At 47.9% G+C, this 14,591-nt stretch overlaps 1 protein-coding gene across 3 annotated transcripts in view; it reads left to right on the top strand.

Moving 5' to 3' along the window:
• LOC119974456 (synaptic vesicle glycoprotein 2B-like) overlaps positions 1-14,591 on the top strand; it is a 182,573-nt gene that overhangs the window by 24,571 nt on the left and 143,411 nt on the right. Inside the window, exon 2 of one of the 3 annotated variants that reach the window (XM_038813364.1) lies at positions 10,714-10,804. The exons of the other annotated variants lie outside the window; for them this stretch is intronic. The gene's annotated coding sequence lies outside the window, so the exon portion shown is untranslated. The remainder of the gene's footprint in view (positions 1-10,713; positions 10,805-14,591) is intronic. 3 annotated transcript variants of the gene reach the window in all.

A 14,591-nucleotide genomic window follows, 5' to 3' on the forward strand; every position in this document is an offset into this window, starting at 1 on the left:
GCAGACACGGGGAGAACTTGCAGACTCCACACAGACAGTGACCCAAGCCGGGAATCGAACCTGGGAACCTGGATCTGTGAAGCAACTGTGCTAACCACTATGCTACCGTGCATCTGTCGTGGACAGAAAGACAAAGGGAATGTAAATGGTGGTGATAATGACTAACGAGGGTGCTGATAGTGGCACTTTAAGAGATCAGAATGTGTTAATGGCAAACAAAGGCAAGCAGTGTGTCAAAGGTGATTCACCTGAGGAAGGAGCAGTGCTCCGAAAGCTAGTGTTTGAAACAAACCTATTGGACTTTAACCTGGTGTTGTAAGACTTCCTACTGTGCTCACCCCAGTCCAGCGCCGGCATCTCCACATCATGGAACAAGGGAGAGATGGCTCAAGTGGGGTGGGGTAAGGGGAGAGGGGACAATGGTGAGGGAGAAACAAATTGATGGAAGAAATGAAAATAAACTGATCAAAATAAAATGGGGTGAAGGTGGAGGACAGAATTCACATTCTGAAGTTGTTGAACTCAATGTTTTTTTTTCTTCTTTTATTAATATAAATTTAGAGTACCTAATTTTTTTTTCCCAATTAAGGGGCAATTTAGCGTGGCCAATCCACCTAACCTGCACATCTTTGGGTTGTGGGGGTGAAACCCACGCAGACACGGGGAGAATGTGCGAACTCCACACGGACAGTTACCCAGGGCCGGGATTCGAACCCGGGTCCTGATTGTGGACGGAATGAAAGTGTTCTGCAAGGTCTGCGTTTAGTCTCTCCAACGTAGAGTGGACCGCATTGGGAGCATGAATGCAAGAGACCAGATTGAAGGAGATGCACGTGAATCAGTGCCTCACTGGAAAAGAGTATTTAGGCCCTTGGATGATGAGCATTGAGGAGGTAAAGGGGATGTGTTGCACCTTCTGCGATTGCATGGGAAGGTGCTGTGGGAAGAGGGTGATGGAGGAGTGGACCAGGGTATCCCAGCAGGAGTGGTCCCTGTAGAATGCTGGCAGAGGGAGTGAAGGGAAGATGGTCAGTGGTGACATCAGGCTGGAGTTAGCGGAACTGGTGGAGGATGGTTCTTTGAATGCAGAGGCTGGCGGGGTGTAAAGTGAGGACAAGGGGAACCCTATTCTGTTTCTGGGAGGGAGAGGAAGGGATGAGAGAAGAGGTGCGGAAGATGGGTTGGTCACGGATTCGAGCTCTGTCAACCACAGTGGATTGGAAACCACAATTAAGGAAGAATTAAGACAACTTATATGTTTCAATCACGTCGCCTCTTATGCTTCCAAACTCCAGCGGATACAAGCACACCCTGTTAAATGGAATGAAAAGACGTTTTCTCATATGTGGTCCTTGGAATTCAATTAAATCATTTCCCTACTGGGAATATTTTCCCAATCTTCAGAGGATACTGTTCCACAACAAATACCTGGAAAAACAGACCTCCAAATTAAGTCAAGCTGCTTGAGGCAAGGATTAAGGTGTTTGAGGTTTCAGTAGGAGAACATTTTGGGAGTAGTGACCACAATTCTGTATGTTTTAGGTTATTTTTGGATAGGGATGTGGGTAACCCTCAGGGTCGCAGGTTCGATTCCTGGCTTCGTCTTACGTTCTTACTGTGTTGGTGTGGGTTTTTTCCGGGTGCTCCGGTTTCTACCCACCAGTCCTGAAAGACGTGCTTGTTAGGTGAATTGGACGTTCTGAATTCTCTCTCATTGTACCCGAACAGGTGCCGGAATGTGGCGACCAGGAGCTTTTCACAGTAACTTCATTGCAGTGTTACTGTAAGCCTACTTGTGACAATAAAGATTATTATTAAGGTGCTAAACTGGGGAAAGGCAAATTACGATAACATTAGACAGGAATTGAAGAATTTGGATTGGGTGCGGCTGTTGGAGGGTAAATCAGTGTGGAAGTCTTTCAAGCGACAATTGATTAGGATTCAGGAAAGTCACGTTCCTGAGAGAACGAAGGATAAATATGGGAAGTTTAGGGAGCCTTGGATAACGAGGGATTTTCTGAACCTCGTCAAAAAGAAAAAGGAGGCTTTTGTACAGTCTAGAAGGGTGGGGACAGTCAGACACCTTGAAGAAAATAGGAAGGTACGTAAGCGGGAAATTAGTGGATGGGCTAGGAAGGGTCATGAAAAGTTCTTGGCAAGTAGGATGAAGGTGAATCCCAAAGCTTTTTATTCACACGTAAAAAACAAGAGGATGCCCAGGAAAAGGATTGGACCACTTAAGGACAGTGGGGAGAATCTATGTGTTGAGCCAGAGGAAATGGGTGAGGTACTAAATGAATACTTCGCATCAGTGTTCACCAATGAAAAGGACTTTGTGGAAGATGATTCTTGGGTCGGGTATGTGGATAGCCTGGGCCATGTTGACATCAAAAAGGAGGATGTATTGGACAACTCATTTAAAAGACATTAAAGTAGATAGGTCTCCTGGGCCAGATGGGATTTACCCTAGAATACTGAGGGAAGCAAGGGAGGGAATTGTTGGCGGCTTAACTGACACCTATGTAATAATTTAAAAACATTTAGAGCACCCAATTCATTTTTTCCAATTAAGGGGCAATTTAGCATGGCCAATCCACCTACTCTGCACATCTTTGTGTTGTGGGGGCGAAAATTACGCAAACAAAGGGAGAATGTGCAAACTCCACACGGATAGTGACCCAGAGCCAGGATCGAACCTAGGCGCCGTGAGCCAGCAATGCTAACCACTACGCCACCGTGCTGCCACAACACTTTTGTAATAATAATCTTTATTATTTTCATAAGTAGCCTCAAATTAACACTGCAATGAAGTTACTGTGAAAAGCCCCTAGTCGCCACGCTCTGGCACCTGCCGGGTACACTGAGTGAGAATTCAAAATGTCCAATTCACCTAACAAGCACGTATTTCAGGACTTGGAGGAGGGAACCGGAGCACCCGAAGGAAACACATGCAGACGGGGAGAACGGGAAGACTCTGCACAGACAGTAACCCAAGCTGGGAATCGAACCCGGGTCCCTGCCGCTGTGAAGCCACAGTGCTAACCACCGTGCTACTGTGCCACCTATCCTCATTGGCTACAGGTGAGATCCCAGGGGACTGGAGAATAGCTAATGTGGTACCGCTGTTCAAGAAAGGTAGCAGACATAATCGAGGAAACTATAGGCCGGTGAGCCTCATGTCGATAGGAGGTAAATTATTGGAGAAAATTCTCAGGGACAGGATTTATACCCATCTGGAAACAAATGAACTCATCAGCAACAGACAGCATGGTTTTGTGACGGGGAGGTCATGCCTCACTAACTTGATCGAGTTTTTTTGAGGAGCTGACAAAGATGATTGATAAGAGGTGGGCGGTGGATGTTGTGTACATGGACTTCAGTAAAGCCTTTGACAAGGTGCCTCATGGCAGACTGGTACAAAGGCTTAAGTCACATGGGATCAGAGGTTAGGTGGCAAGATGGATACAGAACGGGCTCGGTCACAGAAGGCACAGGGTAGCAGTAGAAGGGTGTTTTTCTGAATGGAAGGTTGTGCCTAGTGGTGTTCCACAGGGATCTGTGTTCGGGCGTCTGTTTTTAGTATACATAACGATTTGGAGGAATATGTAGCTGGTCTGATTAGTAACTTCACAGATGACACCAAGGTTGGTGGAGTGGCAGATACTGTTGAGGATTGTCAGAAGGTACAGCAGGACATAGATAGGTTGGAGACTTGGGCAGAGAAATGGCAAATAGAGTTTAATTCAGACAAAAGTGAGGTAATGCATTTTGGTAGGTCTAACATAGAGAGGAAAGATACCATAACTGGCACAACTCTTAGGAATATAGAAAGTCAGAGAGATCTGGGAGTGCAGGTCCACAGATCTTTGAAAGTGGCAACACAAATGGACAAGGTAGTCAAGAAAACATATGGAATGTATGCCTTCATTGGACGGGACTTCGAGTATAAAAACTGGCAAGTCATGCTACAGTTGCATAGAACCTTGGGTAAGGCTGCACTTGGAATATTGCGCACAATTCTGGACGCCACACTACCAGAAGAATGTGTAGGCTTTGGAGAGGGTGCAGAGGAGGTTTACCAGGATGTTGCCTGGTCTGGAGGGTGTTAACTATGAGGAGAGGCTGAATAGACTTGGACTGTTTTCATTAGAACAACGGAGGTTGAGGGGTGACCTTGTAGAGGTCTACGAGATTATGAGAGGCAATGGATAGAGTGGATGGGCAGGCACACTTTCCCAGGGTGGAGGGGTCAGTCACCAGTGGGCACAGGTTTAAGGGCCGGGGGGCAAAGTTTAGAGGAGATGTGCGAGGAACGTTCTTTACACAGAGGGTGGTGAGTGCTCGGAACGTATTGCCAGGGTAAGTTGTGGAAGCAAATACATTATCGGCGTTCAAAAGGCATCTTGAGAAACACATGGGTAGGATGGGCATGGAGGGATACGGCACAAGGAAGTGCTGAAGTCTTGGCCAAGTGGTATCATGACCAGTACAGACTTGGAAGGCCGAAGGGCCTGTTTCTGTGCATTATTGTTCCTTGTGCTTTAACAGGCATAGATAAAAGCAATGGGTATGTGTATGAATATTTCCAAATGTGTATGATTTTACAAAAATAAATTTAGAGTACACAATTCATATTTTCCAATTAAGTGGCAATTTAGCGCGGCCAATCCACCTAGCCTGCACATCTTTGGCTTGTGGGGGCAAAACCCACGCAAACACGGGGAGAATGTGCAAACTCCACACAGGCAGTGACCCAGAGCCCGGATCGGACCTAGGATGTCCGTGCTGTGAGGCAGCAGTGCTAACCACTATGCCACCATGCTGCCCCAAAATGTGTAAGTTAAGGTATCATATAGAGGGCTGGTTGATCAAATTATAGCTCACGGCGTTACTGCAGCATAAAAAGGGTGTTTCCTCAAGGACAGGAAATTAGAATAGTGGTTAATGGATATTTTGGGGACTGGCAGGATGTAGGCAGTGACATTGCACAGGAGACAAAGGGTTAAAAAACATTGCTGGGGCCCCAACCCCAATATTCCAATCCATGTTTTATGACAGAGGCAGTGAGCTGGGTGATTGACACAGCGAGTGCTCAAGGAGCATGTGTGAGCCAGGAGCAGATGGGTGAGGAAGGAGGTGATAATTACTAAGTTGGTTTTGCTTAAGAATCAGAACATAGGAACAGCAGTGATCCATTTGATTCTCCAAGCCAGCTCCTCTATATTTTCTTTCTTTTTAATTCCATTTCTTTGCCCCCCACCCTTGCAAGTGTGTTATTTCCTAAGTGCCCGTCTCCTTTCAATTGTCCCAATCAAGCTTGCATTATGTCCTTCGGCGACACAGTAGCACAGTGGTTAGCATTGTTGTTTCACAGCGCCAGGGTCCCAGGTTCAATTCCCGGCCTGGGTCACTGTCTGTGTGGAGACTGCACGTTCTCCCCGTGTCTGCGTGGGTTTCCTCCAGGTGCTCTGGTTTCTTCCCGAAACACGTGCTTGTTAGGTGAATTGGACTGTCTGAGTTCTCCCTCTGTGTACCCGAACAGGCGCTGGCGTGTGGTGACGAGGGAATTTTCACAGTAACTTCATTGCAGTGTTAATGTAAGCCTACTTGTGACAATAAAGATTATTATTATGGGCCTGTCGGTATCAGATCCTCACAGCCGGTGTCTGGAACCCTCTTTTTCTGTAGTCACTTTTGACCGACCTAATGGGCAATTTTATGATTATGCCCCCCCTCACACTCCCCCCCCCCCCCCCCCCACTCTGAATTCTACTGACTCGCCAACTAGAGGAAAGAACCACTCTGTTACTGACATGCAAGCCAGCCTCAACAAAACTCAACCCTTATTGCTGTAATTGATTCCTAAAAATGGTGGGCACAGTAAGAAGTCTTCCAACACCAGGTTAAAATCCAACAGGTTTATTTGGAATCACTAGCTTTCGGAGTGTCGCTCCTTCATCGGGTGAGACTCACCTGAGGAAGGAGCTATGTTCCGAAAGCTAGTGATTCGAAGCAAACCTGTTGGACTTTAGCCTGGTGTTGGAAGACTTCTTACTGTGCCCACCCCAGTCCAACGCCGACATCATAAAAATGGCGTGTTTGCTGTGTGTCTGTGTGTGAGTACGCTGTGTCAGTTGAGCAGGAGATTGATTGAAGTAGGTTCTACTGCCTCACCGCCTGCTAAAGCATAAGGGAAAGTTGTGGGCAATGTGCAAGTGAGAACTCAAGAATAATTATCTCCTTGCCTCCCTCGAATGATAGAAATAGCAGTGCAGAAGGATGCCTTTTGACCTATTACACCTGTCCTGGTTCCAGCTCCACATTGAAACTCTACAATCATTCCAATACTTTGCTTATTCCTCATATCCTTTGATATCTTTCTCTTTAAAGTTGAATGTTAAGAGTTGCGACTTGGCAATGATACCAGAATATACTTCTGCCAGTGTAATGTTAACCTTCTCACCTGCCTCCAGGAATTAATACATTGAGAAGAGAAGAAACATTGTGGGAAAAGAACCTTAAAAGACAGATTCTGCTTGTTAGTTAGTGGTGTTTATTGATAATGACAGACAGAGTAAGCAGGGGATTAGAGAAAGCCTATTTCTCCTCTGTCACATACCACCGCACCATCTGTCTCCCACACTAACAAGGTAGAGGTAAGCTTAATTGGGAAGGTAGATTTAACTTTCTGGTCATTCAGCTGAAACAGCTTCCCAGCACAGTGCAAACCCCTTGTTGCTTAGATGTGTCAAAAAATAGTTTCGACCAAAAATCTAATCGGCAGAGGTCTTTGGGTAGGATAGTATCACCCTGGGGGTGGGAATGTCTTGGGGGGGGGGGGGGGGGGGTCCTTCTCAACCTTGCCCCTCACCTGAGTTGTGGTGACCCTCAGGTTAAATCCCTGCTGGTCAGCTCTCTCTTAAAGGGATCCCACATCCTGTGGGACTGTGGCAACATTTACATTTATTTTAATGCCGGATTTGAGAGGTTAGATGACAGCCTGACTGAGGGTATATGACCAGGGTTGGAAATGGGTGGAGGAATGGAATTAAAGTACACATACAGTCAAACCTGGATTGGCACATTTTGAAACAGGGGACGAAAGATAAGAGGGGAGATCGAGAGAATAAGATCAATTACTGAGCAGCCAGACAGAGGAACTGGATAGGAGCTGGACTGGGGGAGAATTATGTTAAAGTCCAAATAATGAGCGGTTTATAAAGTGCAGACTAAAAAAGTTGGGGAAAAAAGGGTTTCAATGGATTCTTTTGAATCTCGTTTACACGTTAACATTTCTACACACCAATGAATGGGTATCAGACAGCACAGAAATTGGCTGGATTAAAATCCCCATGAATTGCAGCAAGGTGATGTTGGGGGAATCCGCCCGTACAGGCTGTGCAGATTAAAACGCAACTCGATTGCCTGAGCAAGTAGCCATTACTCCCTCAAGGAAACTCACAAGGTTGAAGCTGGGGGGGAAGGGAAGAGTTCTCAACTTCCTGTAATGCTGTATTCTATTCCAGCCAGTCACTGCTGACAGGCCCTGCAGTATTAGCAATCAGCCCTCCTGGGATTTTTTAAAACGACTCTTATTTCCCTTTAAACATATTCAGAACCTCGCTTTTTGAATTCTCTGTCTGCATCATATGGTAAAAAAAACAAAGCTATCGCTCTGTTGGTTTTAAATCAGCTATATGTGTTCCAAGGGACATTTTATTTTTAAACACTCATCCAGTTAATGGTGCAGTAATTAATAACAAAATATTTGCTCACTTGTATTTAATATCCAGTTAGGAGAGTTGGGCTGCAGTAAATGTTGATTCCGCACCTGTGGAGCTATGAAATTACTTTCATTCAGGATGTAACTCCTTGTGTACAAGACCGGCTCATAGAATAAGGACATGATCAAGGTGGCAATCCAATGATTTGTGCTGTTGGCAGTGGTTTTAATTGCTGCGGACCTGTCACAGGGAAATACTGAGCTGAAATTCTCCAGCCCATTGGCAGGGAAGACGGTGGTGTAGTGGTATTGTTACTGGATTAGAAATCCCGAAACCCAGAGTAATGCTGGGGACCCAGGTTCAAATCCTGCCACTGCAGATGGTGAAATTTGAATTCAATAACAATGTGTAATTACAAGATGACCATGAAACCATTGCCAATTGCCGTAAAAATCCATCTGGTTCACTAATTTCCTTTTGGTTGATGGTCTGGTCTGGCCGACATGTGACTCCAGACCCACAGCAATGTGGTTGACTCTTAACTGCCCCTTACGGGCAATAAATGCTGGTACAACCTGCAACACCCACATCCCATGAACAAATAAAAATAGATTTGCTTTTCCCATCAGCAACGTCCCCCCCATCCCCCCTTGATGGTTTCTGGGGGGCGTTGGGTGGTTTCATTGGGAAATCACATTGACAAGTGGCGGGAAGATGTAATCCCGCCACCAGCGAACGGCGCGCAGAACCACAGGGGGTCGCAGAATCCAGCCCTGAACCAAGGGCTAGGTACTGATCTCAGTTGACGGTATTGTGTGTCAAAGGGAAAGCGTTAGCACGTTCCCCACATTGTTCTCAGAAAAAGATTAAGCCCGACGTTGGCCTTCTTGTGCCCTGCATTGGGGTTGACCAGAAGGATCCTATGTGAATAAGTTAGTGTTGGCTCAAACCAGCTCTTAGAGTCATGATAAATCACAACCTGGTCATTCAGCCTCTGGGCCATACGGGGCCCACAGTACCAAACCCTTTCTACCTGCGCACGCTTTAGCGCTGAATTGAAATCGTACTCAGAAAGATCGCGGGTCACTGATGTGAAAATGCAACAGAATGTCACAGAAATCTGGTAGGGGGCATTCTATGTGAGGGCGGCATTGAGGTACATTTCTGGGACAAAGTAGAAGGAGCTTAATTCTGCATCCACCTTGGCTGACACTTTACCTCAAAGGTGACGTTCAGAGCCCCAATATGTTTCGCTCCGCAGCACAGCCATGTGGATAATCCCAGAAATTCCTGAAATAAACAGAAATGGAGATGCCATCGTGCTCATGTATCAGCGTTGCCATTTTGATTTGAACAGTTCTGGAAAGTTGAGCTGTCGCGAGAGCCTTGATAGCGCACCTAACACAGTGCCTGATCCGGATCAACTGAGGCAACACTGACAAGATTGATGGTGCTGTAATCTAACTATATTTGGGGAAAGAAAAACGCAAATAAAGAGCAAAACGTTGCAGATGCTGGAAAGCTGAAATAAGAACAAAGTAAGCTGGAAAAAGGCTGCATCTGTGGAAAGAAGCAGAGTTAACGTTTCAGGTCAATGCTCCTGCACCTGTTTTATTTTACCGCTGTTTCTCTTCACAGATGCTGCACTGAAGACACCTCACTGAATGCATCTGGCTTTTGAAACTGAAATGAATATGAAATGAAACGAAAATCACTTATTGTCACGAGTAGGCTTCAATGAAGTTACTGTGAAAAGCCCCTAGTTGCCACATTCTGGCGTCTGTCCGGGGAGGCTGGTATAGGATTCGAACCGTGCTGCTGGTCTGCTTTAAAAGCCAGTGATTTAGCTGAGTGAGCTAAACCAGCCCCTTTTTGTGTTCTATTTGAAAAAAACCACAACATGTATTTTAAAAGGATCAACCATCACGAGAGGAAAGCACGTGGCATTACAGGTCATGTATCCATTATCTGAAACCTTCGAGGCCAACAGCGTTTCGGACTTTGTTTAATTTCAGTTTTCGAATACGCATATCGGCCTAGCTCTGCTTACGTTACAATTGCCGAAGCCTAGGTTAGTTATAGTCTAAAGTAAATAAAATGTCTCGATAATTAAGATGTTTCACTGTGTAATAAATACAGGGGGCTGGATTCTCCGTCGGCAGAATCCTCTGTTTCGCCGGCAGCGCACTCAGGCGTGGGGGGGCCCACAATGGGAAACCCCATTGGCTGGCTGGCGTGACGGAGAATCCCGCTGCCGACGGGGGGGCGTGTTGCACCAGAAAACGGGTGCTGCGGGACTGAGAATCCCGCCCAATGTACCAAGTTCCCACCGTGGCGCCATCCTGAGATTCTGCTTGCAGGAGAACTGGGATCAATGTCGATTTGCAGACAAACAATTAGACCTCTGGTGCCAAAGGTTGGGTGCAGTCAGCGAGATTTGTGTCGCCTCAGTCCATGTCGGCTCGGGTCAGGGTCTTCCTGCACTAGAGATCTTACTCGGAGAGCCCAAAGTCATGTTGGGAGTGGAAGATTGCACAGTGTGGAGCGAATTAGGTGGTTTTCCAAAGCATTGGCTAGTTAAGCAGCATTGTCGGAAGCAAAGAGGCAGGAACATTGGTTGAAATGTGGATAAAGAACTGAATTTGGAGGTGAGGTGAAAGTACCAGCCCTCAACATCGAGGCAGCATTTGACCAATTTTTGGCATTAAGAGGCCCTGGTGAAAATTGAAGTCAGTGGGAATCAGAGGGCCGAGTACTGCATTCAAAACTCCAACTCTATTTTTGTGACACCTGTAATAATGATGCCCACATCTGTCAACACCTTGGCACAAGTTGTATGCCTCCATTCAAAATGGAAAAACTGAACTCAGGACAATAACAACAACAGATTTATACATTGCTTTTAAAGTAGTAAAATGTCCCAAGCTGTTTCACGTGTGCATCATGGAACAAAGGTTGACAATGAGCCGCATTTTCTTTATTCATTCAGGAGCTGGCCAGCATTTATTGCCCATTCCTAGTTGGCCTTGAGAAGGCATAAGGAAACATTTGGACAGGTGACTAAAGGCTTGCTAACAGAGGTAGGTTTTAAGGAGCGTCTAGAATATAAGTGTGGGGCAGCTGAGGGCATTTCTGCCAATGGTGTTGCAAAATAACAAGAAACAAATAAATTACGATACCTTAAAATAGCTTGCAGGTGCTGTATAAATAGTCTGTACTGTGGGGACCTATGAATGGAAACTAAAGTCGTCACTGCAGTGTATGTGACTTCTGAGTGTCTGCTCTTGGGTTATGCCACATGGTTTATTTTCCATAGATCACTGAAGTGCATCCTCAGTTGACTTCACTTTGACTCTGATGAGTTGTATTGTTTTTCGCTGCTCGCCCAGAGCATGATCTTGGCAGGATGCCTACTTCCGAGAATTATTTACAATCAAACAGTTTGTTTTCCATTCCCTCCGAAAGTTTCCTCTCTCTTCTATGAAAGGCAGTCACTCGTGCTATTGTATGGCTCAGTTTAAAAAACATCTTTAAAATTCATTGACAGGATGTGGGCGTTCCTGGTTAGGCCAGCATTTATTGCCCATTTCTGGTTGCCCTTCAGAAGGTGGTGGTGAGCTGCCTTCTTGAGCCGCTGCAGTCCTTGAGGTCTAGGTACACCCACAGTGCTCTGAGGAAGGAAGTTCCTGGATTTTGACCCAGCGACAGTGAAGGAGCAGCGATATATTTCCAAGTCAGGGTGGTAGAGTGACTTGGAGGGGAACCTCCAGGTTGTAGGGTTCCCAGGTATCTGCTGCTCTTGTCCTTCTAGATGGTAGTCGTCATGGGTTTGGAAGGTGCTGCCTAAGGAACCTTGGTGAGTTCCTGCAGTGCATCTTGTTGATGGTATGCACGACTGCCACTATTCGTCGGTGGTGGAGGGCTTGAATGTTTGTGGAAGGGGGAGCAATTAAATGGGTTGCTTTGTCCTGGAAGGTGTCAAGCTTCTTCAGTGTTTTTGGAGCTGCATTCATCCAGGCAAGTGGAGAGTATTCCAATACACTCCTGACTTGTGCCTTGTAGATGGTGTACAGGCTTTGGGGGGTCAGGAGGTGAGTTATGCGCTATAAGATTCCTAGCCTTTGACCTGCTCTGGTAACCACAGTATTAATATGGTTAGTCCAGTTCAGTTTCTAATCAATGGTAACCACCAAGATGTTGATTGTGGGGGGTTACGTGATGGTAATGCTGCTGAATGTCAAAGGCCGATGGTGAGATCCTCTCCTGTAGGAGATGGTCATTGCCCAGCACTTGTATGGTGCAAATGTAACTTGCCACTTGTCAGCCAAAGCCTGAATGCTGTCTAGGTTTTGCTGCATTTGGATATGGACTGCTTCATTATCTGAGGTGTTGTGACTGGTGCTGAACATTGTGCAGTCGTCTGCGAATATCCCCACTTCTGGCCTGAGGATGGAAGGGAGGTAATTGATAAAGCAGCTGAAGATGGTTGGGCCTAGGACACCACCCTGAGAAACTCCTGCAGTTATGCCATGGAGCTGAGATGATTGACCTCCAACCACCACAACCATCTTCCTTTGTGCCAGATATGACTCCAACCATTGGAGATTTTTCCTCCGATTCCAATTCACTCCAGTTTAGCTCAGGCTTCTTAATGCCATACTCAATCCAATTCTGCCTTGATGTCAAGGGCAATCACTTGCACCTGACCTCTGGCTATCCATGTTTGAGCATGTATTGAGGTGAGGAGCTGAGTGACCCTGGCGGAACCCAAACTGAGCATCAGTGAGCAGGTTATTGCTAAGTGCCGCTTGATAGCGCTGTTTTTAAAAAAAAACTGATCCCCTTAGGGCAAATTTCACCCTCTCCAATTTAATAAACCCTGCCATATCGTTGATCCAGGCCTCCACGCTTGGGGGCCTCGCATCCTTCCAGTGAAGAAGAATCCTCCGCCGGGCTACTAGGGACGCAAAGGCCAGAATGCAGGCCTCTTTTGCCTCCTGCACTCCCGGCTCCTCTGCAACCCCAAATATTGTGAGCCCCCAGCCCAGTTTGACCCTGGATCCTACCACCCTCGACACCGTCCTTGCTACCCCCTTCCAAAACTCCCCCAGCGCTGGGCATGCCCAGAACATGTGGACATGGTTTGCTGAGCTCCCTGAGCACCTAATACACCTGTCCTCGCTCCCAAAGAACCGGCTCATCCTTGTCCCGGTCATGTGAGACCTATGCAGCACCTTAAACTGTATGAGGCTAAGCTTTGCACGAGAAGAGGACGAGTTCACCCTCCCTAGGGCGTCCGCCACGTCCCCTCCTCAATCTCCTCACCCAGCTCCTCCTCCCATTTACCCTTCAGCTCCTCCACCGAGGCCTCGTCTACCTCCTGCATCACTTGGTACGTTGCCGAGATCCTCCCCTCTCCAACCCACACCCCCGAGAGCACCCTGTCCTGGACCCCCCGCGGCGGCAACAGAGGGAACTCCGCCACCTGCCGCCTGACAAACACCCTTGCCTGCATGTACCTAAAGGTGTTCCCCGGGGGGAGCCCGAACCTCCCTTCCAGCTCACCCAGGCTCGCAAACTTCCCGTCTACAAATAGGTCCCTCAACCTCCTAACACCTGCCCTGTGCCAACTCGGGAACCCGCCGTCCATTCTCCCTGGGACAAACCGGTGGTTCCCCTGTATCGGGCACCCCATCGAGGCTCCCATCTGCCCCCTGTGCCGTCACCATTGCCCCCAAATTCTGAGGGTAGCCGCCACCACCGGGCTCGTGGTATACCACGTTGGAGGGAGCGGCAGTGGCACCGTTACCAACGCCTCCAGGCTCGTGCCCACACAGGACGCCATCTCCATCCTCTTCCATGCTGCCCCTTCCCCGTCCATCACCCACTTACGCACCATCGCTGCGTTGGCAGCCCAATAATACGCACAGAGGTAGGGCAGCGCCAGCCCGCCCTATCCCTGCCCCGCTCCAGGAACACCCTTCTCACCCTCGGGGTCCCGTGCGCCCACACAAACGCCGTAATGCTCCTGTTAACCCGCCTGAAAAAGGCCTACGGGATAAGGATGGGGAGGCACTGGAACAGGAACAGAAATCTCGGGAGCACCGTCACCTTGGCTGATTGCACCCTACCCGCCAGAGACAGCGGCAACATGTCCCATCTCTTAAACTCCTCCTCCATTTGCTCCACCAGCCTTGTGAGGTTAAGCTTAGGCAAGGCTCCCCAGCTACTGGCCACCTGGACCCCCAAGTACCTGAAGCTCCTCTCCACCCTTTTTAGTGGGAGCTTACCAATCCCCCCCTCCTGGTCCCCCGGGTGTACAACGAACAGCTCGCTCTTCCCCAAGTTGAGCTTGTACCCTGAGAAATCCCCAAATTCCCTGAGAATCCTCATCACCTCCGGCATTCCCCCCACCGGGTCCGCCACATACAACAATAGGTCATCCGCATAAAGCGACACTCGGTGTTCCTTCCCACGTCGCATCAGCCCCCTCCAGTTCCTCGACTCCCTCAGCGCCATGGCCAGGGGTTCAATTGCCAGCGCAAACATCAGGGGGGACAAGGGACACCCCTGCCTCGTCCCTCGTATAACCGAAAATACTCTGACCTCCTCCTATTCGTGGCCACACTCGCCATCGGGGCCTCTTAGACTTAGACTTAGAACAGTACAGCACAGAACAGGCCCTTCGGCCCTCAATGTTGTGCCGAGCCATGATCACCCTACTCAAACCCACGTATCCACCCTATACCCGTAACCCAACAACCCCCCCCTTAACCTTACTTTTTAGGACACTACGGGCAATTTAGCATGGCCAATCCACCTAACCCGCATATCTTTGGACTGTGGGAGGAAACCGGAGCACCCGGA

Source organism: Scyliorhinus canicula, chromosome 12 (genome assembly GCF_902713615.1).
Source record: "Scyliorhinus canicula chromosome 12, sScyCan1.1, whole genome shotgun sequence".
Classification (NCBI taxonomy): Eukaryota; Metazoa; Chordata; class Chondrichthyes; order Carcharhiniformes; family Scyliorhinidae; genus Scyliorhinus; species Scyliorhinus canicula.